A 25,018-nucleotide genomic window follows, 5' to 3' on the forward strand; every position below is an offset into this window, starting at 1 on the left:
TTCATGTTTCAATTCTGTCTGAAATGGAAACCAGATTTGGTGGCAAGACAGTACTTGCTTGATATGAAGAGCTGTCTGAAATGGTCCTGCAGCACAATAAATTGTTGATGTGAAAACTAGACATTTCTAAATAGCGTGGCATGCAATTTAGAAAACTCATTAATACACATCATAACGGAGCATTTACTACACTTGTTATGTTTTGGTATTCCACATACGCAATCTTAGCCCTCCAAGGCAACAGTAAGGGTTAATGGCTTATACCACAAACGGATGTGCAGGTACTTTAGCTCAAGGACGTAAGTATGAATTTGCAATTTAGTCACCCTGCTTTGCAGGCCTTCCAAACTTAGATGCTTAAGGTTTGCTCTTATAATTCCTTGTCAACCGATGGGCCATACACATAACTTCTTGCAGGAGTTCATCCATCTCGAGAAGACTTCTACACTTTGGAATTCTCTTCCAACATACAGAGGATATTTCAAATGACTAGAGGGTATAAATATGATTTCAATGGATTGCATTCTCCCGCAGATTCCTAATCATGATTGATATCCCATGCAGCATCAGCTGCTCTGAAAATTTCGACAGGAGGCATAGTGCGGCTCAGCATTGTCTCTCAAATCTTTTTATGCCTTGATTTCGCCGGTACATCTATCACATCATTATGCCTCAGTTGCATTTTTCTACACGTTCCATGCACTGTTGGGAGCATGCTCAATTTTTTTTTCGTGACTGAGAAAAATGATATCCGAAGCTGACATGCCAGCTACTAAGCCGTCGTGTTTTAAGCGTTGCAAAGAATGCAGCTCGATTATATTCATAACGGACCCACACAACATTTGTATGTGGTGCTTCGGGAAGGAATATGACTTAAAGCAGTGCGGTTCCTGCCAGCATATGACTCTGTAGACACTTGGGGAACGCTTTGCGAAGTTGGCACTCGAGAGGCCCACTTAAAATTCTCTGGCCCGATCGTCACCAAGTCCCCGCTCCTTGGCACCTAAAAGCCCTACACTACAGAAAGAGGACAGGCATTGCAAAAAATGATCTAATTCGTGGAGTGAGTCCCGCCATTTGTTGTCCTTCCACAAGAGAAAGAGAAAGCGTAGATTCAGACATGACTCAGATTCGTCAGATGAATGGTGTAAGTCATACCTGAGTAAGGGGGCCCCGACATAGTAGTGGGAGGTGTGTAAAACTCAGATTCTCCAGTTGTTTGAGAAAGCGGCGGATGGTACAGTTTTGTCACAATGCCATAGGCATAGACTGCGCCTGGAGGTTCTGGCGCCAAGGTGGCCATGTCAGGTCTAACTCCCTCAAGATCAATCTTGATGATCTCGAAACCGAACCTTTTTGTTGACAACCCTTGAGGCGTCTATGTCAAGAGCCCCCGTCAGGGCAGCTCCGTCGATGATGGACGTACGTTTTTTGCCAGAGCCCAGGTCATGATTCTTCAAGTCCATTAGGACCATTTTTGATGACAAGGGAGACCCAGTTCACTTTGGAATGGAGCATATGGGTTGGGTAGGAGATGGAAGTATGCCTGATTTCTTTACAGATCAGACTGATCTCCTGGCTTTGGCTGAGTGGCTGCATGGGGCAAGCGGGGTCAATATTCTGCCAACCTTGACCTGGATCCAGCGGCTCCCTACACCCATCTCCAAGGCACAGTATAGAAAGACGGTTGAGAGTGGTACTGGCTCTAGGCCTTGACAAAGGCCCTCAGTCTGAGAGAGTGCTGCCCTTCAATGGAGCCATCTTAGACCCCGTGCGGCATTATGGCAGCAACCATGTTCGACGCTAGAAGTCAACGCCAAGCTGACAAAAAAAATAAGCCGGCAAGTGCTACGGTCCGTTCAAGGCCTGCATCGTCTACCTTGAATCTTCCGATGGACAGAGAGTTAAAAAAGACTGACGCTCTATCAAAAAATATGGCACTTGTGCCTTTGCCAAGTACTCTATTGTACTTTGGAGGACGAACGCAGAGGCGACGGACCAGCTCCCAGCTGGAGTGGTGAGAGATGGTTTCCTCAACATGATCAATGGTGGAAAGGAAGGGCTGCGCCAAGCCCTCCAGGTGGGTCTCGACACAGCTGACTGCATTGTCCGTTCGATGGGGACATCAACCGTGCTCTGGAGGGCTGCATACCTCCACAATTCCGGGTTCTCTTTGAATGTTCAAGCCACATTGCTTCATCTTGCTTTCAATGGCAAGCACCTCTTTGGATCACAGGCTGATGAATCCTTGGAACGTTTCATGGAGTTAAAGCATGCCGCAAATCGTTAGGTCTTACTGTTCGGCAACTTGCCAAACAGTCTCTCATTTGGATCCCGAGGCATGGGCTATAGGCGCTTTGTCCCTTTTGGGAGAAAGGCTCAGCTACCGCAGGCCAAGCAGGAACAGCTGCATTTTTCGTGTCCCGGCAGGGGCATAGGGAACTCTAAAATCCAGTCAACTTCAACTGTGCTGTCGGGGACAACAGTGCCCGCCAAACCATTTTGAGTTCTCCCCACATATTTCTCAGGTTAGAGGGAGGTCTCGGGATAGATGGGAGATAACCTCCGACACTTGGGCCATGAAGCTGGTCAGATGGGGAGATTGCCTCCCCTTTCTCAAGAAACCACCAGACAAACTACCACCTCCCCCTCAACAACCGGAGCCAAAGCTCCTGGAGGAACTGAAGGCCCTGCTTTTAAAGGGCAGAGCATGAAGAAAGGGTCACGCTGGTACTCCCGCTAGTTCCTGGTGCCCAATGAAGGGGGAAGGACTCTGTTCCATTAAGGACCTGAGCGCCTTGAACAAAGTTCAGGATGATGATGATGTTGAGAGAAATTATCCAGGCTTTGCATTTCCAGGACTGGTTGGTGTTGCTGGACCTACAGGATGCCTATTTTCACATGTCAATCCACCGGAAGCACAGGCGGTTCCTAAGGTTTGTCATTGGGGCCACTCCTTATCAATTCAAAGTGCTCCCTTTTTGCCTAACCTCTGCTTCCAGCGTTTTCACCACGCTGATGCTGATGGTGGCCGCTCACCTCAGGAGATCCGTTATCCAGGTGTTCCCTTACCTGGACCAAATGGTTGATCCGAGGAAGGTCTACAGAGCAGGTAGCGAGGCAGCTCGAGGGCACCTGCTCCCTGCTTTACAGTTTGGGCTTCTCCCTGAACTTTCAGAAGTCATACGTTAAACCAATTTAGAAACTCAAATTCATAGAAGTAGTCCTAGACACCTGGGCGGGAAAGTCTTCCCCACTGAGGAAAGAGTCACCAGTGTGCATATTTCTGGTGCCAGAGGCCAGACTGCAAATGCAAACCCTTCAATGGCTCCTAATGGGCCAGTAATTTCAGTGCTTCAACACCATGAAGGGTGTCCTCAGGGTATCAGGGACAGTGGGCAGCGACCTCTCATGATGGGCCGATATGGAGAGTATGATGGCAGGGTAACTCTTTTAGCCAGATTGGACCGAAACACAAATTGTCACGGTTGCAGCCCTGAAGGGCTGGGGAACTCACTGCGGGGGATCTTCAGGTGAGTGGCTTTTTGTCCCTACTGGAACACAGTTGTTGTGTCATCAAGTTGGAGTTGCGAGCCTTCAAGCTAGGCCTGATGGCTTTTGCACCGTCGCTCAGTGAGAAGCATGTCCTAATTCTGATGGACACAATGGCTAAGAATTACCTCAGTAAGCATGGGAGTGTATGGTCCCCTGCCCCTTTGCATGGTGGCCATGCAACTATGGTTCCAGCTGCTGGAGAACAGAATCTCAGCTTCTGAAGCTCATCTGGCAGGAGCGGTGAACTGTTTGGCAGACACTCTTTCCGCGAGTGGTAGATCTGCCCAGAGGTAATTGCAGAGATCTTCTCCCCGTGGGAAACCCTGTCTTTGGATCTGTTTGTGACAAGGGACAACACCAAATGCAAGTAGTTCTGCTTGAGGGAATTCCCACCAGGGATGGGGTCACTGGAAGATGCGTATCTGCTGGAGTGGTACTTCGACCTCCATTATGTGTTTTCCCCCAATACCTGTAAACCTGTGGGTTCTCAGGAGGTTAAGGAGGGTGCCGGGCAACCATGATCTTTATCGCCCTGAATTGGGTGAGGAAAATTTGGTACTCTGACCTTTTGGAAATGGCTGTCTGCTCACCTCAGCAGGAAGGTCAGGTGCTCCACCCAAACCCGGAGACACGTAATCTACATGCATGGCTCTTGAGAGACTGAGGTAGGAGGATTGCACTCTATCCTAAGAGGTACTTAAGGTGCTGCTGGCTGTACGTAGACCTTCCACCAGGTCTCTTCGTGCACGCTGGAGGGGAAAAAGTGAAGTGTGTTTTAAGGGCCGAGAAGTGGGACCCCATCTCGTGTCCCACTTCCACCGTGATGGAATTCCTTCTCTCGTTGACCTCATTGGTCTGCAGATAGGCATGGACAGGGCTATTTCATGGACTTACCCTTGTTTAAGAAGTCACCGGATCAAGATTTTTTATTTTCTATCCCGGTGATGGCCCAGTTTTTGAAGGGCCTTGAAACTAGGTCTCCTCCAACGCCCTTTGTGGTTCCGGTCTGGGACCTGAATTTAGTTCTGAAATGTTTGATGGCGGCTTTGTTTAAGTCCTTGAATTCCACATCTATTAAACTGCTCATTCTGAAAACTGCCTTATTGGTGGCCATTACATAGGCAAGGCATGTGAGCGAACGCCAGGCACTTTGCTGTAAACCACCAATCTTATGATTTTTCAGAGAAAAAGTCCCAATGAAGGTCCGTCCAAAGTTTTTGCCTAAAGTGATCTCAGAATTCCACATTTCACAGAGCGTGGAGCTTCCGGCGTTCTAGCTGCCACCTCATTCCTCCAAAGAGGAGGCGAGTCTCCACAGCCTTGACCCCAAGCTCCTACATGTCTATGAAAGCAGCTTTCAGATGGGACCAGTTATTTATTGCCTTTTTGTAGTCTAGAATGGGGCTTGCAATGACTAAACAAAAGATATTCACCTGGATAGTCTTCTGTATCACTGAATGTCAAAAGAAGGCACTGAAGAAAGTGCCTTCTGGCATTAGAGCCCTCTCCGCTAGGGGTTGCAACTTCCTCTGTGCTGCAAAGGGGAGTACCAGTGAGGGAGATGTTGGGCTGCAAATTGGTCATCTCTCCACACGTTTGCGAAGCACTATAATCTGGATGTAGTCTGTTGATCTTTTTGATCTAAGCTTTCATCCCACCACTTGCAGATGTACTGCTTTGGGAGACTATCAAGATGAGGAATCAGCAGGAGAATGCAATCCATTGAAGGAGAAATTACTTACCGGTAATGTTGTTTCTATGGATTCTTCTCCTGCAGATTCCTCACCATCCTCCCAACCTGCCCCTCTATGAAAGTGTCTTGTGGATATCGCTCTAAGAATTTATGCTTTTAAAAAATAAATGTGATTCTTCAACTGTCGGCTGTTGGACCCTCGGATTTGTATGCCTGTTCCTCACCAAAAAACTTTTTATTTTTGTGTTAAGTTTCCAAATAAAGTGTTTCGTAACACTTTATTTGGAAACTTTTTCATGTATTCTGCGAGTTTGTTCACCCTTTTTGAATTTGTCAGCAAATTGGTAGTCAGTTTGTTTTTGAGTGAGTTATCCCGTGTCTTTATCCAATCCCATTCCTGTAGTTTCTTTTTCGGTGTCCTGTCATTTTTTCGACTGCAAAAGTTTCGAATGGCAAACTTTCACATTTGTTTTGCCGAATGCCATTCTTTCGAATGACCGTTTCGTTGAAAAAAAATTTGAAAGTGCCGTCGACATGGGTTAGGGTTGGGGGTGGGAGGGTGACGTGGGGGTTGGAGGTGCTGGGGGGCGAACCCCCCATTATACACTAAAACATTTGAAACGTTACATGGAGCTGTCCATTGCTGAAATTACAGCACTGGGCAGCTACATGTAACGTTTCAAAGTTACAAAAATACCGTACACTACAACTTTGAAACGTTACATGGAGCTGTCCATTGCTGAAATTACAGCACTGGACAGCTGCATGTAACTTTTCAAAGTTACAAAAAAAAGCATATGCTACTTTTATCATGTGAGTGCATTTCAATTGAACCCAATCCATGACTATTGTAGACGGATTGGTTTCGAAAGAAATGCACTTTGCATGTTAAATATAGCATGTCACAGCTTTTGTTTTCGAAACTTTTGTTTCGAAAAAATCACTATAAACCTCTTTTTCACCTTGTTTGGATAGTTTTTTAGTTCTTCCGTGCTGGAAATTTCTATTAGGAGGGTTTGATTTTTCATTTGCCACTTCTTTAACATTCTATTGTGCCCTCCATTCATTCAGTATTGATAATATCCAATATTTTCGGCCCAGTCAGAAGGAGTATTTTTCTGTATAGCATTAAGCTATTTCATTCTATTACCACCTGAAGTGACGTCAAAGACAGTTCTCTTATTATTGAAGCCACTGGGGTTGATTTTGGTAGGTTCAGAGCTTTCCGCCAATAAAAACCCTCTATTTTTAGCCATATTTTTGAGGGAACGTTGGGCATTGCTTCAATTCCATAAGTCAAAGATGGAATAACTTTTGCTTTATAGAAGTTTATGGTCGGTATTAAAGAAAACCTTCCAAACTTCTTGTCCACAGCTCTTGTTTGTGCTGCCAGTGCTTTGACTTTTCCAAAAAGAATTCTTTGCATCGCAATTTCTGTGTAGCTGTTGCTCAGTGTTACTCCTAGATATTTAAATTCTTTCACTCCGTCTATCTGCTTACCATCTAGGAACCATTTACATTTTTTACATACACATTATTTTGGTGTTGCCTTTATTTATTTCCAAATCGTTTTCTTTTATATACACAGATAAGATTGTCCAGCTGACGTTGTAGACCGACTGCAGTCTGATCTAAAAGGATCAAATCGTCTGCATATAATATACGTGTTATTTTCGTGTCTCCTAGTGTCGGAGGGAATCATCTATTCTTCTCCTCTTTAGTCTGGAAATCACCCAGGTAAGCGATGAACAGGCTGGCGCTAACGGGCATCCCTGCTTTACCCCTCTTTCCGCTGATACTGTGCCATGCTGGTTAGGCAGACTCTCATCGTTGTCTCTGAGTAGAGGGCTCGTACCGGGTCCAAAATGGAATTAGGGCATTTCCAAGTGGTCAGCTTCTTCCATAGGGTTTCACGGTTGACCTGGTCAAACCCCTGGACCAGGTAGATGAATGCTACGAAAACCCTAGGGCTGTCTTCCATTATCTTTCCTTTTAAACTAATCAGTAGCATTATGTTTACAGTGGTGCCTGTGTTTTTTATGAATCCTGCTTTGAAAGGGTTTGCACAGGGCGCTGTGTTTGCCCATGATTGAAAATGAGTCAGTAGTATTTTGCCAAAATTCTTGCCAGTGGTGTCTAATAAGTCTATGGGTCAGTAGTTCTTTGGAATTTCTTTGTCGCCTTTTAAAAAAATTGAAACTACCGTCGAGGTCTTCCAAGATTTCCGGATTGTTCTTGTTTCAACGCACTGTTTGAATACCAAATGTATAAAGTAGGCCCATTCCTTTCAGTGTCCTTTAATGTCGATGTTTGTTATCCCGTCTAGGCCGGGTGCTCTCAACATTTTCAACTTGCCGATCGTCTCCACTATAGTCTCAATGTCGTGCAGAACATCCCAAAATGATGTAAGGCTTCTTTTTTCAGTAACATTTGATTGCCAGGGCCTGAAGCGTGATGGTTGCATAATTTCTCTCCCTTGGGAAGAGCTACCGACTGATGTATACAACTCAACTGGATGCTCTAGCCCATCATGTTCATGGGAAAAAATGGCTCATATCCCCACCATAGAAGCTTCAGTTTGAAGGATAAATTCTTCATTAAACGTGGGAACCTTCGGGACGGGCTCGCTGCATAAGATATGATTCAGGGTACCAAAGCTAGCTTGATAACGGTAATAACCAATAAGCCCTAAAAGGCTCTCAGGTCTCTTTTGATTTTAGGAGGAGGTATTGCCTGTACAGCCCAGATTTTTTCACTTGGGTTGGACTAGGACAGTTCCTACAAATGTAAACCTATATTTCACTGCCCACTGCGCTAGGTGACGCTTGTTGGGATTAGCAGTGAGGCCGACTTGCCTCAGAGTGTGGGTAATTTCATATAAATTAAACAGGTGTACCTCTCAGGTTTTGCTGTGGACTAAGATGTCATCCAGATACGTACCACAGAAGTGGGTAAAGGGTTGCAGTATCTGGTCCATCTGCCGCTGAAAGGTTGCTGGGGCTCCATGAAGTCCGAAGGGAAGGACGTTAAAGTGAAATAGCCTTCTCGGGTGGAGAAAGCCATCTTTATTTTATCACAGGAGTTCAGTGGCACCTGCCAATAGCCCTTCATTAGATCAATCAGAGAGATATAGACAGCCAATCCCAGTCTGTCAAACTGGGCTACAGCATTCAACTTGCAGAAGTCTATACAAACCCTCCATGATCTGGTTTGGCCACTAGGATTATTGGTGATGACCAGAGGCTCGGTACATTTTCAATTATATCAGCAGCTCTCAATTTTCTCCACCTCCTGGAGGACTATCTCCTTCTTAGCCTCCAGAATTCCGTAAGGCCTCGGGTTAATAATTTTACCTGGCGGTGTACGAATGGAATGTTTAATCTCTTTCACTGTGCCGAGCTTCACTATTAAAGACATCTGAGAATTGGTCTATGAGATCTTGGATGTCCTGTTATTGTTGCTCTGGTAGATCAGAGGGCACCAGACTATGTTCCTATTTTTCTTCAGTTAATAAAGTGGCAATTAGGACATTAGAGGATTCCACTGGGTCGTCATTCCACTCCTTTAGAAGGTTTATGTGGTATATTTGGGTTTTGACCCTTCTGTGTTGCTGGCAGCATTATAGTTATAGGGACCTGTCCTCTCTAATATTTCGTAAGGCCTGTACCATCGAGAAAGAATTTTGTGCTCTCTGGTGGGTAAGAGGACGAACACTTTTTGTCTGATGGAAAAGGACTGTGGGTACTGCCTTGTAATGATAATGGGTCTTTTGGCTTTCTTGGGCCTGCCCTAGATGTTTTTGGACTAGGTCCCACATGATAGTCATGTGCTCTTTAAGTCTTTCGGCAGTTTGGGACACATGTAACACTACCTCTTCCATTTCTCCCACGCCTCCCAGAGCATGTCCAGTACGTCTTGGGGGGTGTTGGTGAGTCTGTAAAGGAGCTCCAAAGGTGAAAACCCTAGGGAAGCCTGGGGAGCTTTTCTCCTGGCAAAAAGGATCAAGGGCTCATTGTGTCCGAATTGCGTCCATCTGCTTTCACTATTTGTTTCAGAACGTTGTTCAGGGTTTCATTAAAACAGTTTACTAAACCATCTGTCTGAGGGTGGTAAACAGAGGTGCGTAGGTTTTTGATCTGTAAGATCTCCTTCACTTCTGCCATCAATTTTGACATAAAGGTGCTCCCTTCATCAGTCAGTTTTTCTCTTGGAAAGGCCCACCCGTGATAGAAAAGGGATTACATGTTTAGGTATTTGTTGTGATGTATTATTTTTTATCAGGAAAGCCTCCGGCTATCGAATTGCATAATCTAGAATTACTAGAATATACTTATTCCCTAATTTGGACTGCTCTAATGGTGCCACTCTGCCCATGCAATTCTAGAGAAGGGTTCCTCTATTAATGGGATAGGTTTAGACAGGGCTGGTGGAGGGGAGTGTGGAGCTGTTTTCTGGCACAATGGACACGTGGCTATGAAGTTTTTAATACCTGCATAAACCCTGGGCCAATAAAATCTGTTGCTAATCTGCCCCTATGTTTTTGCCGTTCCTAAGTGTCCCGAAGTCAAATTGGCATGATCTATCTCCAGGACAATCCTCCTATGGCTTCTAGGTATGCAAATCCAGATTCTAGTTACCCCTTCTGGTGTAAGATCTCCCTGATAGAGAAGACCTTGTTTCGGAAAAAAAATGATCATTAAACCTTCCTTCTTTTCTTTTTTTTTATTTGGACATGTATGGGGTTATTACAAACCTTCCATGATTACAATTCCTTTCACAAACATCCTTCCCTCATTAAAAAAACATTTCACATGGTGAGAAATCCCCAAACAATTCATTAATGTCATAAAACCTCTCCATATTTCACATTGCCATTCTCCCCTCCCCTTTCAAGGGCCTATTGAATTCATCACAAGTCATCTTCACGAGACCCAATAGACCACTTACAGTTACAGGACTTCCATCAAAACATTTGTTGCCGCTAAAACCATTGCAATGTTTTACACCAAAATGAGCATTTCGAATGGATTGTGTCCACCAACGTATTCCTCATCTATGACATATAATGTCCACAGCTGTGCTGCTTTGGAAATTTTATCGGCAGAGGGCATTCTTGCGTCGATGGCGTCGGGTCTATGTCCCTCGAAGGCCTCCGTTGTTATAAGTAGCACACACAGCGCCAATAGACTCAGTTTCGTTTTTTCCGCAAACGTGTTTGCTTTGAGAACTCAGTGCACCTCGTGTCTTCTACTTCGTATTGTGCGATTATGTCTTCTTCTTCCACCCCGACGACCCCGCGGTCTGGATTTAAGAAGTGTTGGGACTGTGGGTCCAAGATGTCCATCAGAGATCCGCACGTATCTGCTTGTGGTGCCTGGGCGAGGACCACGCCACAGATGACTGCTCGAACTGTCAGTCATTGACTGCCAAGGCCTTGCAGGAGCGTAAGGGTAAATGGAAGGTAGGCCGTGTTTCCAAGCCCCATAAATCCAAATCTGATGATATGTCGACCGACGAGTCGAGGGAGTCTTCTCGTCCTCGTCGGTAGACGTCCAGGAGGTCTAGGTCCCAGAGTGGTTCACGCCACTCTTCGTCTTCGTCAAGGCTGTCCCGGAAGCGGTGTCACCGCTCGCCTTCCTTGTCCTCGTCGGAAGACGACTACCTGAAGAAAATGTCATGCCCCACCAATTCTTCTACCCCCGAGGAATGGGAGTCTTTTTGGGAGCAAATGTTGAAAATATTTCAATCTCACGGCACAGTTCTGTCCACGCCTTCAGTTGAAGCCGACGAGGAACGGTCTCGATCCGATGCTGGTGCGCCCTCGGGCCCGGGTAGTCGGCGAAATAAACATCAGGAGCCTTCAAGGTCCCATTCGGACAAAGCATCAGGGGATCGTCAGAGATGTGCCAGGTCCAGGTCGTGGTCTTCGTCCGTCTCCAACGAAACCGTCGAAGCCTGTGAAGTTGTCAAAGAAGGTGTCAACGCCATCGGTGCCGAGTCCGTCGAGTGAGTCTATCGGGTCCTTATCCCCGGTCAGACCTTTGTAGCCTTCGACGACTTTTTTGACGTCAATGCTGTCAAAACTGTCGACGCCATCAGCGCCTATTGTGTAGAATATACCAGTGGAAATACCCTACCTGTCGCTGTTGCACCTCCAAGGAAGGCTATGTCTAAATCTGTGAAGCCTGTCCCTGATAAGAGGTGTACTCCTCTCCCTAGGAAGGAGTTCACACAGTCTCTCCAGAATATTTTTGAAGAGGAAGAGGGGTCTGAGGAGGAGGATGTGCCCTTTGTTCTTCCTTATGGGTCGCTTAGGGCTCCAGAATGTCTCATTTCCGAGGAAAGTCGGATTGAGGATCTGCGTCAATCCTTGCATGATACCAGAGGCCTTTACACGTCTCCTGAGATGGAGTTTGGGAAGCCTGAGTGTGGTGATCAGGCCGAATCTTCCTATCAGAGGCTGAGGTCGAAGATTATAGAGTACCTGGGTTAGTTCAGGCCTCCGGTTGCTTATGATCAGGATGACCTTACCGACATCTTGTATCAGGGTTCGTCCACTGACGCGGTGTTGCCATTTCATGTGGCTCTGCAAAAGAGGGTGGCTGCTACTTGGAATGCCCCAGAGTCTATTCCGGCGGTTAACAAGTCATTGTCAAGGAAATACCGCCCATCCATTAGCGACCACGGCTACCTGTCCACACACCCTACTCACGAGAGTTTGGTGGTCCAGGCAGCTATGGCCACCTCGAAGCAGGCAGCGTACCCTGCCATCCCGCCTGATAGGGACGATAAACGCATGGATGGATGGGCGCAAGGCGTTTTCTGCTGGGAGTATGGCGCTGAAATGGGCCAACTCCACCTGTGCCTTGGCAACATTTTCGTACACTCTGTGGAATTGTATTTCACTTGCGGTTGAGCATATTCCTGAAGGGGAAGAAAGGGATGGCTTTCTAGCTATTGTGCAGGATGGCAAGGATGCCATATGTGAATCCCTTCAGTCCGGGTTGGACACTGCGGATAATATTGCGAGGTCCATGACTACAAGCACCGTGATGCGCAGGTTTGCGTGGTTGCGGAAGTCCGGTTTTGCAACCGATGTGCAGGCCCGTCTTCTCAACATGCCCTTTGAAGAGTCGCATCTTTTTGGCAGCAAGGCTGACTTGAGAAGCTGCAGACCTCCAAGGCAGCTGCCAAATCTTTGGGCGCAGCTGTCAGACAACCTCTGCCTTTTCCTCCTAGCGGACAACAATGGAGGGGTGGTTCCTTTCGCTATTACCCCTCATTTGGAAAGGCAAGAGGGATGGCCATTCATAGGGGCCAACATAGGTTCACTCGTGGTGGATGAGGTAGAGGTGCCAAAGCTGCTCAGGCAGCTGCCTCTTTGCCATCAGGCACTGCCACTGCTAAACAGCTCTGAGGCCAGATCTCATTGTTCTTCGGTGGGAGGGCAGGCTGTCGGAGCATCTCGAAGAATGGCGAGCCATTACTTCAGATGCTTGGGCTCTGGATATAATAGCCCACGGTTACTGCCTCCCTTTTCTCCCAACGGCCTCAAGACAATCCACCGGGGGAAACACTCTTTGAAGGTTACAGATCTGCTGCTTGTGCAGGAGATTTTAGCCCTGCCGGAGAAAGGCTCTGTAGAACCAGTGCCTGTGGCGGAGTGGAACAAGGGTTGGGATTCCCCTTATTATTTGATACCCAAAAAGGACGGAGGACTGAGACCCATCTTGGACTTGAGTTACTTCAACAAATTCCTCAGGAAGGACAAGTTCAAGATGGTCACTCTTTCTCAGATCCTTCAGGCCCCCCAACTTCAGGATTGGTTGGTGTCATTGGACCTGCAGGAGGCTTATTTTCATGTGCCGATCCATCTCATGCACAGGAAATACCTCAGGTTCGCAGTTGGTGGATCCCACTATCAGTTTCCGGTCCTGCCGTGCGGGCTCACCTCCGCCCCAAGGTTTTTTAACCAAGCTCATGGTGGTGGTGGCAGCACATCTCAGGAGAGGGGGGATTCACGTCTACCCCTAAATGGACCATTGACTGATCAGGGCGCGTTCTCTTGAACAAGCCTTGGATCATCTCAGCATCACCTGCCACTCCCTTCACAAGCTGGGCTTCTACCTCAACTTCAAGAAGTCGTATATGACACCATCCCAACGGCTCCAGTACATAGGGGCAGTTTTGGACACGTCCTTGGGGTTGTGCTTGCCACCCAAGGTGAGGGCTCATCACATTCTTCAGATGGTCACAAAATTTCAGCAAGCCCAAAGCTTTCCGGCTTTCAAATTCTTAAAGTTGCTCGGCCTCATGGCATCCTGCATTTTGCTGTTGCCGGAGGCCCGCATGAGAATGAGATCCCTTCAGTGGGCTCTACGGACTCAATGGTCTCAGTTCTCGGGCAGGATGTCGGATCTCCTTCGTGTTCCGGTCTCGGTCTCGTACGCGCTTCTGTGGTGGGCTGATGAGAACAATCTCATGAAAGGAGAGCCTTTTTTGGCCACCATGGCCGGATATCCCTGTGGTGATGGACGCTTCCCTGACAGGGTGGAGAGCTCATGCCGACGATCTGTCCATCAGCGGTCGTTGGTCTCCATTGGAGTCCAGATTTCACATCCATTTTTTGGAGCTGCGAGCCATTAGACTCGCGCTGAAGGCTTTCCTGCCATCTGTACGGGGGAAGAATGTCCTGATAATGACGGACAACACAGTGGCAATGGATTACCTAAACAAGAGAGAGGGTGTGGGTCACTGCCTCTGTGCAGGGAGGCAATGCAGCTCTGGTTCTGGGCAATACGGGAGTGCATATCCCTGTCAGCGGTTCATCTGGCCAGCGAGGAGATCATGGCAGCGGACGCTCTGAGCAGGCAGAGCGCGGTCTCCCACTTGTGTGAACTAGCTCAGGAGGTCCTTCAGGAGATCTTCGCACTTTGGGGAACACCACAAGTGGACCTGTCCGCGACTGGTGCCAACTGAAAGTGCAAAAGGTACTGCTTGAGGGAATGTCCTCATAGAGGAGCTCTATGAGACCCGTTTGACGTGGAGTGGCTCTTCCCGCTACTGTACGTGTTTCTTCCGATCCCCATCATCCCTCAAGTTCTCAGGAGGTTGAGAAGGTTCGGGACCCGTATGATCCTCATTGCTCCGGATTGGGCCAGGAGAGCGTGGTACCCAGATCGTCTAGACATGTCCATCCGTCCTCCAATGCATCTTCTCAAACGAGGGTGTCTTCTCTCGCGAGAGGAAGGTCGGGTTCTCCATCCAGAGGTCAAGACTCTCAACTTTCATGCATCGTTTCTGAGAGGTTGAGATACAGGGATTGGGTTCTCCCGGATGACGTGATGGAGGTGTTGCTTTCGGCCAGACAGCCAGCAACAAAGTCCCTGTACTGCTGACGTTGGCGTAAAGTTTTGCGACTGGTGCAGAGGAAAGAATGTGGATCCTTTTCAGTGCTCGATTCCGGAGGTTCTCTCCTTGCTTTCTTTGGCCCACAAGGGTCTTCAAGTGGGCACCATTAAAGGTTATTTGGCAATGCTGTCTATATTTAAGCGCTCTTCAGAGGAATGCTCTTATTTTAAAATTCCACTGATCACTCAGTTTTTGAAAGGGCTCACAAATGTGTTCCCGCCGTCGCCCGCCTTTCCAGCTGCCGGTCTGGGACCTTAATTTGGTTTTAAAATTTCTGATGGGTGCTGCGTTTGAACCGTTGCACTCTTGCCCATTAAGATTGTTGACACTTAAAACTGTTTTCTTGGGAGGCCACCAGGGGACGCACAGGCAATGGCAGCCTGACTGCCGAGCTCTGTCGTGGCTGGGCCATGAAGGGACTTGAGCCCCCACTAGAGCAGAGTGAAGTGGAACCCACGAGGGGACCACCTGTAGCAGCAATGGGGAAAAATCTGAATCTGCAGGACCCCGGGAAGGGAGAGTATGAGTCCTCACCATCTGAGGCTAACGAGGGATCCCAGGAGAAAGCAGCAAAGGCGGGCCCAGACAGAGAACTGGTCAGGCGCACACTCTGGGTGAGGCTGCCACTTTGGGAACAATTGGTCACATCCCCTGCAGACACTGGCACCCCCCGCCTGACCGAGGCAGGGGAGACGGGAAGGGGTCGCTGCGAACCAAAAAAGGTATATGGAGCCGTGAGCAGGTGGCCCCGCGGGATGTGCGAGGAAGAGCCTTGAGCCCGAGTTTGCTTGGGTCCCGGGCGCATCCCGGGCGGGACCCGGCTCTAACATAAGAAGTGCGAACAACATGGGAAGAGGAGGCACTGCACGACCCCAGGAGGACGGGGAGTGAAGGTGGAAAGATCTCAACGGGGGTGAGCTGTGCCACACATCAGAAACACAGAGGCCAGAGCCCTGAGCTGGAAGGAAGACAGACACCCGCCTTTCTGAACACAGCACACGGCACGAAGAGAGGATGAGAGGGAAAAAAAAAAACCAGAGGGACGCACAGGGGCAAACCACAAGAGTGGAAAGAGCCACTCGAGAGGGCCGCCAGCACCGGAGAAGGGCAGGCTAGCCGCGGCTGCGGGGTGACTCGGGCCCAGAACGATCATCAGCCTGGCAGGGGGAGGGGGCGCCTCGGAAATCGCTGCCCCTCCCGCATGGCAACTGCAGCAGCTTCCGGAGTCCTGCTGTCAGAGCGCTCCCCGCCCCCAAAGCAGGCCACGAACTACAGCAGATACAGGTGGCCCTGGACCCCAGCGTGACATAGGGCCTGCTATGGCAGGACGCTCTGACACTGGCTACCAGGTGGGAGAAAACCTGCAAAGGCAGGACGCCCCACCACAGAGCACACAGTAGGGTGCACCTACAAGGCAACCACCCTACAAACCCCCTGAGAGTGGTGAAGGGGGAAGTGGAACCCACGGGCCCACAACTTCTGAAGCGTGGTGGGTCTAGGAGGAGGGCAACAACCGCCCCCAGAAATACCCCCAACCCAGAGATAGGGGGGACCACAGGTGCCACTGAGAAGACGAGTGGGCAATAATAAAGGGGCACCCTGGGACATGGGCAATTCGATGCCGGAACAGCGCAACTGGCCAAGGACGAGGTCCCCCTGGCCCAGCGGCCTATCAAGGTGGTGGCCCACAGGAAGCAACCTGGGGGGATTTCCCGCCAAGGAGCAACAAACAGGACAACGAGAGCATCACAGACCGCAATACCACTTTCATGGAGGGGAAACTAGCCCGAATCGACCACACCCCAACAACCTCCCTCTCCCCCCACGAGTAATTGTGAAATCTGTGGAGACGTGGAGAAGCCCAGACCCTTGAGACAGAGCTACCCTAACGAACCCACAGGGACTACAAGTGGAGCAGGTGGAGGCAGGACCTGCGACGAGGTCCGGGGCGTGTGCCTGCCCAGGGAGGCATCAGCAGAAAAGCCAAAAGTGCCAGAACGCAAACGGGGTGAGGGCCCGCCCTGAAGGAGCCCCCAACAGGAACCACCTATACAGGACAGTAACATACGGGCGATAACCCGACTCTAACCCCCCCATGGTCACACAGCAGAAGCCTCCTACGGAACCCAGCACTGGGTCTAAGAGAGGCATGTCAGATCCACATGGACTGAAGCCAATGCACTTGCAAAGTATATAGGGAGGACCTATGAGCTGGAAAGAAGCCCTTCAAAGGTACCATTTTCACTAGGTAAGAAGCAGTCAAAACATCCTGGACCGGAGGGAGGGATGGTCCAATCCGAAGACATGTTGAAGGACGCCTCAGCAATGGAAAGGTGCTTTGCCTTGGTGTTGCAAGAAATAAGAGACATGGGTCAGACATAGCCCAAAAACTGGAAAAAATGGACCAAAGGGTGGACAGAGTCGAGGATAAATTGCTACAGCTAGAAACTAATCATTCGTCGTCCACGGCACAGGAAGCGCAAACGGACGTGAGATTGGTGGCACTGGAGAAAAGAGACGAGGAGAGGGCCAGGCAAATGGATGATTTTGAGAACAACGAAAGGAAGAACAACCTCCGATTCTTTTTGGGGTTCCAGAGGCAGAAGGGGAGAGAAGTGATCTGCCTCCTCTTTGCGAATGAAGCAACTTCAGAGCCCACAATAGACAGGGCGCACAGGACGGCGGGCAGAGCGGGAGGCCCCCGGTCCACCTTGGTCCACTTTCACTATTACACAGAAAAAACATAGGTGCTAGAGGAGGCCAGGAAGGCTCAGGACATTAGGTACAATAACGCAAAGATATCCACCTTCCTGGACCTCTCCGCATACACGCTGGCCAAACAGAGACTGTGTCGCCCCTTGACCGAGCGCCTGAGAAAAAAGCGGGTACACTACAGGTGGAGTTATCCATTCTCCCTGACATTTGAATACATAGGGCAGAGAACGACCCTGGACACAGAAGAGGACATTAGAGGAGCAATCAAAGCCTATGTGGAGGACTCGGACGTTCAGAGAAGGCCCTCAGCGATAGCAGTGGCAGGAGTGAGTGGAACATCTCCCCCGACAAAGGATAGAGGACAGGGCAGCCCTGAAGGATGAGAGTAACTAAGGCCGGGCCCAAAATGGGGTTTGGGATACGGAAATAACACATGGCAATGATCCCAAAGAACAGCAAGTATGAGGGGTGCAATTGCGGGACAGTACATCATGGGGGGAGGGGCTTGACGGGATGAGTAAACTCATTAGCAGCCCGGCGTTGGCGGGCATTTTGGTGGTCCGGCCAAATAACAGAAATGGTCGAACTAACTGGCTGGATGACAGGGAAGGGGTGAGGGGGAATAGAGGGAGTTAGAGTTGACAGAGTTGTGGGTAAAAAGTGGGGGCAGTTGGGGTCAAGTTTAAGCTCCACTGAGGGGGGTGGGTGAGGAGGGGAAGAGGGGCGAAGGAGAGGGGGTTAACGGTTTCCTGACGGTACCGGGCAACCAGAGGTTTATTAAATTGATACGACGGCGAGGGGATATTGAACAGAGTGGTGTTCTGAGGACATTGAATAACGGAAAGGTAGATCGGGAAAAATGGCTGATTGTTTACCCGTGCTGGAGGTGGGCTCTCTGAACACTCCCACTAAAAGGTCCCTACTTAGTAGGGAATTTCGTAGGGCGAAACTGGACCTGCTCTTCCTGCAGGAGAGACATTGGGCAAGGGCGGAAGGAACCTAACTTGCGAGGGGGAGGGATTGGAGAGGTCTTATGCGCATCACACAAAACTAAAAAGATGGGAGTGGCAATCCTATTGACGAGGGGGTTTGGGTTTCGACACAGAGGCAAAGATGAAGGACCCGGAGGGTCGATACTTGTTGGTTAGGGGTACACGCCAAGGTTCCCCATTAACCTTGGCGGTGGTATACGGGCCTAATGAGGGTCAGGCTCATTTCTGGGAGGGGGTGAAAAACAAGCTCCAACTATTCGTGCATGGCACAGTGATAGTGGGGGTAGATTTTAGCATGGTCCTGAATCCTGCAACCGATAGGAAGAGACTGGCACTTCAGGTCGCCTGGGCGGCAGACGACCTCATACCGTAAAGTTTTCACAGGGTCAATCAGGACCTGAGCCTGGAAGACTCACTCCCAAGCACGAAAGCAGGCGACCCCCCCTCCCCGTACACATATTATTCTAGGATACACAAGTTCTTTTCAAGGATCGATTATATCCTCATTGACAAATCCCTGCTCCCATACGCAACTGGTCATAGGGTGGACCCTGTACCTTGGTCCGACCACGATCTGGTTTAAATCACCTTGATGGGAGGGTGGGGTCATAATTGGAGGGGGGGTTGGAAGTGCAACAACGCCTTGCCAAAGGATGAGGTGATTGCAAAAACGGTGCTAGATAACATTGTGGAATATTTTGAACTGAACGATAACGGGGAGGTTAGCCCACACACGTTATGGGACGCATTCAAGGTGACCATACTGGAGTCATAATTAATATAGCAGCCCAAAGAAAAAGACAGAGGGAAGCCCAGGAGAAAACCCTCTGAGAAAAAATAGCAGAACTTCAACTGAGCAGGTCACCGGAAAGGCCCATTAACTCGGACCAGGTAACAGCCTTGGAGGAACATAGGCTCCAGCTGAAGGAACTCCTGTTAAACAAAACAGAGAGAAGTCCCCAATTGGTTAAACAAAAATATTACGAAAAGGGGATAGGGCAGATAGAATATTGGCATGGAAACTGATGGAGGTCCAGAAAAATAGGATGGTGAAAGCGAGAAAAACTGAGTCGGGGACACTGGGAGATGACACCGCAAGCATTGGGGGAGCTTTTTGACGGTACTACGAAAAGCTATACAAATCCGAGTATGGTGGGGGGACCGCCCAAATCGTATACTTTCTAAAGTCCACTCCAGTACCGGCGCTAGCGAAGGAGGTGGCAGATGGCATGGAGGCCCCTATATCGGAAGAGGAGATAGTGCGGGCAATCAGTGGGATGAAGAGGTTGAACGTCACCAGGGGAGGATGGGTTCTCGGTGAAATTTTACAAGATGTTCTGCTCCACTTTAGCCCCCCACCTGGCGAAGGTGTTTAATGCAGATCGCGCAGTGGAAATCCTGCCCGAAACAATGGTGGGTGCAATTATAGTAGTTTTATCCAAAGAAGGAACGGACCCGACAGAATGCTCCTCCTATAGACCGATAACGTTGCTTAATATGGATGTCAAGATCCTGGCAAAGGTAATCGGCAAGAGGATGTAAGGGATTATGCCAACGCTGGTTCATGGGGACCAGCTGGGTTTTATTCGGGGTCGTCAGGGCTCGGATAACATCCGGAAATCAATAGACCTGATCCATTATGCACAAGAATCGAACCTTGACGCAAGCTTGCTTTCGGTAGACTCAGCAAAAGCATTCGATAGGGTCGAGTGGAGGTATATGACACTGCTCCTCCAGAGAATGGGGTTCGGGAAACAAATAAAAAAATGGGTAGCCGCATTGTATAGGGCCCCAACAGCAAGTGTTCAGGTGAACGGAGAGCTTTCGGCCGCATTCTCCCTCTCGCGTGATACGAGACAGCGGTGTCCTCTCTCGCCCCTGATACATGCCTTTACAATGCAACCCCTCACCATAGCGGTGAGGACCCACCTGAGTATCAAGGGAATTAAACGGGGTGAAGAGGAATTCAAACTTTCACTGTTTGCAGATGATATTTTGGCATATTTGGTGGAACCCCGCCAGTCGCCCCCCCCCCCTCCTGTCCTTGGATCCTTCGGCCAATTCTCGGGGCTGAAAATTAATACATCGAAATCTATGGTGCTCCCTATCCGGGCACAGGACCCACTGACAGGACCCAAAGTACTTTTCAAGTATTTGCATTGGGATTAGTGTTGAGAAAGACTCCATCTGCTATCTGGGTATCCTTCTTACCAGGGACCTTTTGAGACTGGCCCCAGCCAACTACGACCCTATAATGACTGGGATCAAGACAGATATGAGGCGATGGGGTAATATGATTCTGTCTTGGTACGGACGTATGACAGCGGTGAAAATGAGTGTCTTACCAAGACTACTTTATCTCTTCACAGCCCTTCCCACGTGTGTCCTCGACCAGACCTTTAAAGATCTCCAGAAATCAGTTCAAGCATTCATCTTGCAGGGTAAAACCCTGAGGACTAGGAGGACTATTCTCACCCTTCCTAGTGAGGAAGGGGGCTTTGGATTGTCGGATTACCGCCTTTACTTTTGTGCAAACCAGTTAAGGGTGCTCCTAGAACACATGAGGTACTTATTGGACCTACCTGGAGGACATGGACCCTCACCCACTTAAGGTGCGGGACCTCCTTTGGGCTCCACGAAAAAAGACAATTCCGAATAGGCTAAAGAACCACCCAATGTTAGGGGTACTCTGGTCGATCTGGAAGGAGGGGGCACAAACCAACCACCTGACAACATGACCCTCCCCGTTAACCTCGCTGTGGGGCCCCACACTTAGGTTAGGTAGCAGGGGATTCAAGAATGTGCACTCCTGGTCTGACAATGGTATGGAAAAGGCTGGCCAATTGTTCAGAGAGGGAGACTTTTTGTCATTTGAGGAAATGGAAGAGGCGCTGGGCCAGGGGACGAACTCTATTTTTGAATATCTCAGGTAGAATGGCATCCTAAGTGAGCAGACTTGGGGGTAAAAACTCAGGAGATCTCTGACTATGCTAACTCAAGGAAGGGGATGGTATCTAAAATGTTCAAGATATTGAATGCCAGCAATCTCACAGAGAGATGAGGGTTCCGTAGTTACTGGGATGGCTTGGCAGGGGAGGTCCTCTCAGAAGAGGCATGGGACAAGGTCTTCAAAATAGCCTTTCATGGGAATCGATTTACAGTAGACATGGAGTACAATTTAAAAATCCTACAGGGATGGCACAGGGACCCACTAAAGCTATCGAAGATGTTCCCGGGGGTTTCGCCGAAATGTCAGAAGGAATGTGGCCAGGTGGGAACGTGGGAACACATGTGGTGGCACTGTCGGCACATTCAAAGGTACTGGGAGGATATGAGGGGTTAGATTGCAGAGGTCACCGGGGACGTACTCCCACATGATACATTGACGATATTACTTGGCCGGCCCCCCGAGGGACATATACATATAACCCAGAATGTGAGACAATCATGGGGATACGAAGTACATTGAGTTACTGATATCTTGACGGTCCTGAAACGGGGAAGGGGGGGCACCGAGAATGGGAAGGGAAAGAAGAGTCAGGTGGGGAGGAGCGCGGAGGGGAGATCCATTATCCGGTACAAAGCAGACAAATTATAGAACACTACGAGAGTCATTTCTGGACAAGTTCTCGAGCACCGGCGAAGAAGTTCACTTTGAAAGTCTTAGCTCCATAGCATAATGCCTACCGTCAAGTTCCAGCGGTTCAAGTTCGAGAAAACCCCAGTTGGGGGGGGATGCATTAGGGAGGGGAGGCGGGAGTGGGGAGGGGGACATGCTCGACTGTTATTCTAAAATGTATGTAGTGTAACAGAGCTGTTCCGGGAGTCACTGTTATTGTTTTGCATAAATGCTAATAAAACCAAAAGTAAAAAAAATAAAACTGTTTTCTTGGTTGCAGTCACATCTGCTAGAAGAGAAGAGTGAGCGAGTTGCAGACACTTTCTTCTAAGCCACCCTTTACTTTGTTCCACAAGGACAGGGATGTATTGAGAGTAAGTCTGTCCTTTTTACCGAAGGTTGCGTCAGAATTACATTTGAGTCAGAAGGTGGTACACCCAGCTTTCTATCCTCCTCCTCACCCTAGTAAGGAAGAGGAAAGGCTCCATAGGTTGGATTCTAGAAGAGCCTTGAGCTCTTATCTCTCCAGGATGGCTAAACTCAGAGGACAGGCTGTTTCTAAGCAGACCTCGTTTAGGTGGATTATCCTCACTATTTCAGAATGCTACCAGTTGGCTTGTAAGGACCCTTCGGAGCGTCTGCGGGCTCGTTCCACCAGGGGAATTGCTACTTCAACACCCCTCCAGAGGGGAGTGGCGGTTAAAAATATCTGTGGCGCTGCAACTTGGTCTTTTATACCCACGTTTGTTAAGCATTACTCCCTGGATACTTCCCATGCTGAGGATGTTGCCTTTGGCAAGGCAGTGCTTTACTCTGCTATTTAATTGGATATGTCTAAATTCTTTTCCCTCCTCCAATCATTACTACTGCTTTGGGAGTCTGTCATAGATGAGGAATACGTTGGAGGACACAATCCATTTGCAGAACAAGTTACTTACCAAACTGGTAACGTTCTTTCGACTGGCTGTTCCTCCAACCTCATCGCCCTCCCAGCCTACCCCTCTCAGGAATTTCCCATGCCATTACAACTTACGTCCTGCAAGGCTAAGTGCAGTTGATGCTGTGTTGTGGGCATGTGTGTCACACGATGTGAGGGGGAAAAACATGAACTGAGGCTACGGGCGCCGTTTGTGCTACTTATAACATCCTATGATGTCACCCTCGACGGAGGCTTTCGAGGGACATCGACCCGGCGCCATTGACGCAAGGACACCCTCTGCCGAAAATGTTTCCGAAGCAGCACAGCTGTGGACATGACATGTTCTAGATGAGGAATACGTTGGAGGAACATCCAGTCGAAAAAAAGTCACTAGTTAGGTAAGTAACGTGTTCTTCCCACCATTCCTCCACAGATAGCGTCCTACATTGGGACATTCTCTCGCTCATATATTTCTTTCTGACCTCGATTAGTACTCCACATTCTTATAGAAGATGCTTTGCTGTCTCCACACTATCCTGTTTTTTACAAAAAAATCAGGACCGCGTGGGGTCATCAATCTGCTTCCTGGACCTCTGTCGTAGGAAGGATATTTAATCTCTATCTCATCAATACATTTCTGTGTCTACAACTTGGGAATTTCATGAGGTGTTTTGGTAGTTGAGTAACCGACCTTTGCTCAAAACTCAGATTGAGCGGCAATTTATACTTGGATCTTTTCTCAGTGGTATTTATCCAGTCTAATCTCTTCATCTGGATCTTGACCTTGTCTGGGTTGTTTAACAGAACTTCTGCGTTTAGTTCCAGTGCTTCAAGGCTCTCCCTGCACATGCTTTTCCAGGGATCCACCGTCCCATTCTGTATCTCTTCATTTCCACTCTTATCACTTTTTAGTATATCCAAAGGAGGCGGATTATCCACCATTGTACATTTCCTGTACAGTTTCGTGGACTTCCACCTAACCATGGAGTGGAGGGATTGCATACCAAGTTCGTACCTGATCAGAGCAACATGTAAGGAGTTTGGAATATCCAACACTCGCCTCCAGAAAAGGCCCTCCAAAATGTCCCAAAAGTCTTCTGGAATGTTTAAGGCTGTTTCAGCTCTGTATAAAAGGACCGGAGTAACCTTTTGTTTGTAAAAGGTTATTATTGGGACAAGCGTGAATTTTCCATATCTTTTCTGCAGCATTTTTGTCTGGGTTGCCAGTCTAACGCACTTCAACCTGAGTTCATCTGTCCAGAGCTTTTCATTTACATTGGTGTTAATAGTCCAAGATAGGTGATTGACTCTAAACAGTCTATCTTCTGAGCGCCTACACACCAAGTAAATTTAGGTTTGTTTTTCCCACGTGCAGTGAAAGTTGCAAGATTTTGGTTTTGGGTACATTTTTTTATTTGTTTTATTTATTTGTGCATATAGTTAATAAACTTTTACACAAAAAAACAGAAATTGCATTACATAAAATTAGACACAAAATTTAACAGCAAATGATGTAGCAATAAAATAATAACATTAAATTAGAATTAAAAAAATTTGCATTATACAGTAACGTTAAGGTGGGTAGCATTTAAAATGTTCTTAAAGGATAAAAGAGAGCAGACTCATAAAACATACTCCAAACCCAACCTGAATAAAATAAGCATAATCATACACGTGATTAGGGAACAGACTCATAGAGCCTAATCCAGACCCAGTCTGAATAGAATAAACATATTCATACGCATAGATCATACACATAGCCCAGAAAATGTACAGTATGTGGAGGGTTTTGACCCATGTGGAATCATTAGACGGGGTAAATATGGGGATTAAGCTGTCGCTGCCCATCATTTTACCCCAGAACAAAAATAAATCATTGGAGTGGGTAAAGATGGGGATGCGCTGTCGCCGCCCATCATTTCATCCCAGAATCCAGGAGAGCTGCGCAGTTGTGCGCACACCAAAATGGTTACCTAACTTGCCACCCACCAGTGTAAAGAAAGGTCTTTGTTAACAAAATCCACTGTTACTGATGTCAAAAAGTTGCTGAAATCGTGACTCATTGGACCACTTTAAAGATTCAACCCTTTTGTGGGGTTCCACATAACCATCTT

The 25,018-nt window shown here is 48.3% G+C and overlaps 1 protein-coding gene across 3 annotated transcripts in view; it reads left to right on the forward strand.

The window, feature by feature from the left end:
- NBAS (NBAS subunit of NRZ tethering complex) overlaps nucleotides 1–25,018 on the forward strand; it is a 3,456,930-nt gene that overhangs the window by 2,570,009 nt on the left and 861,903 nt on the right. The window lies entirely within an intron of this gene.

This window comes from Ambystoma mexicanum, chromosome 4p, assembly GCF_040938575.1.
Source record: "Ambystoma mexicanum isolate Mex_15411 chromosome 4p, UKY_AmexF1_1, whole genome shotgun sequence".
In the NCBI taxonomy this organism is placed as follows: domain Eukaryota; kingdom Metazoa; phylum Chordata; class Amphibia; order Caudata; family Ambystomatidae; genus Ambystoma; species Ambystoma mexicanum.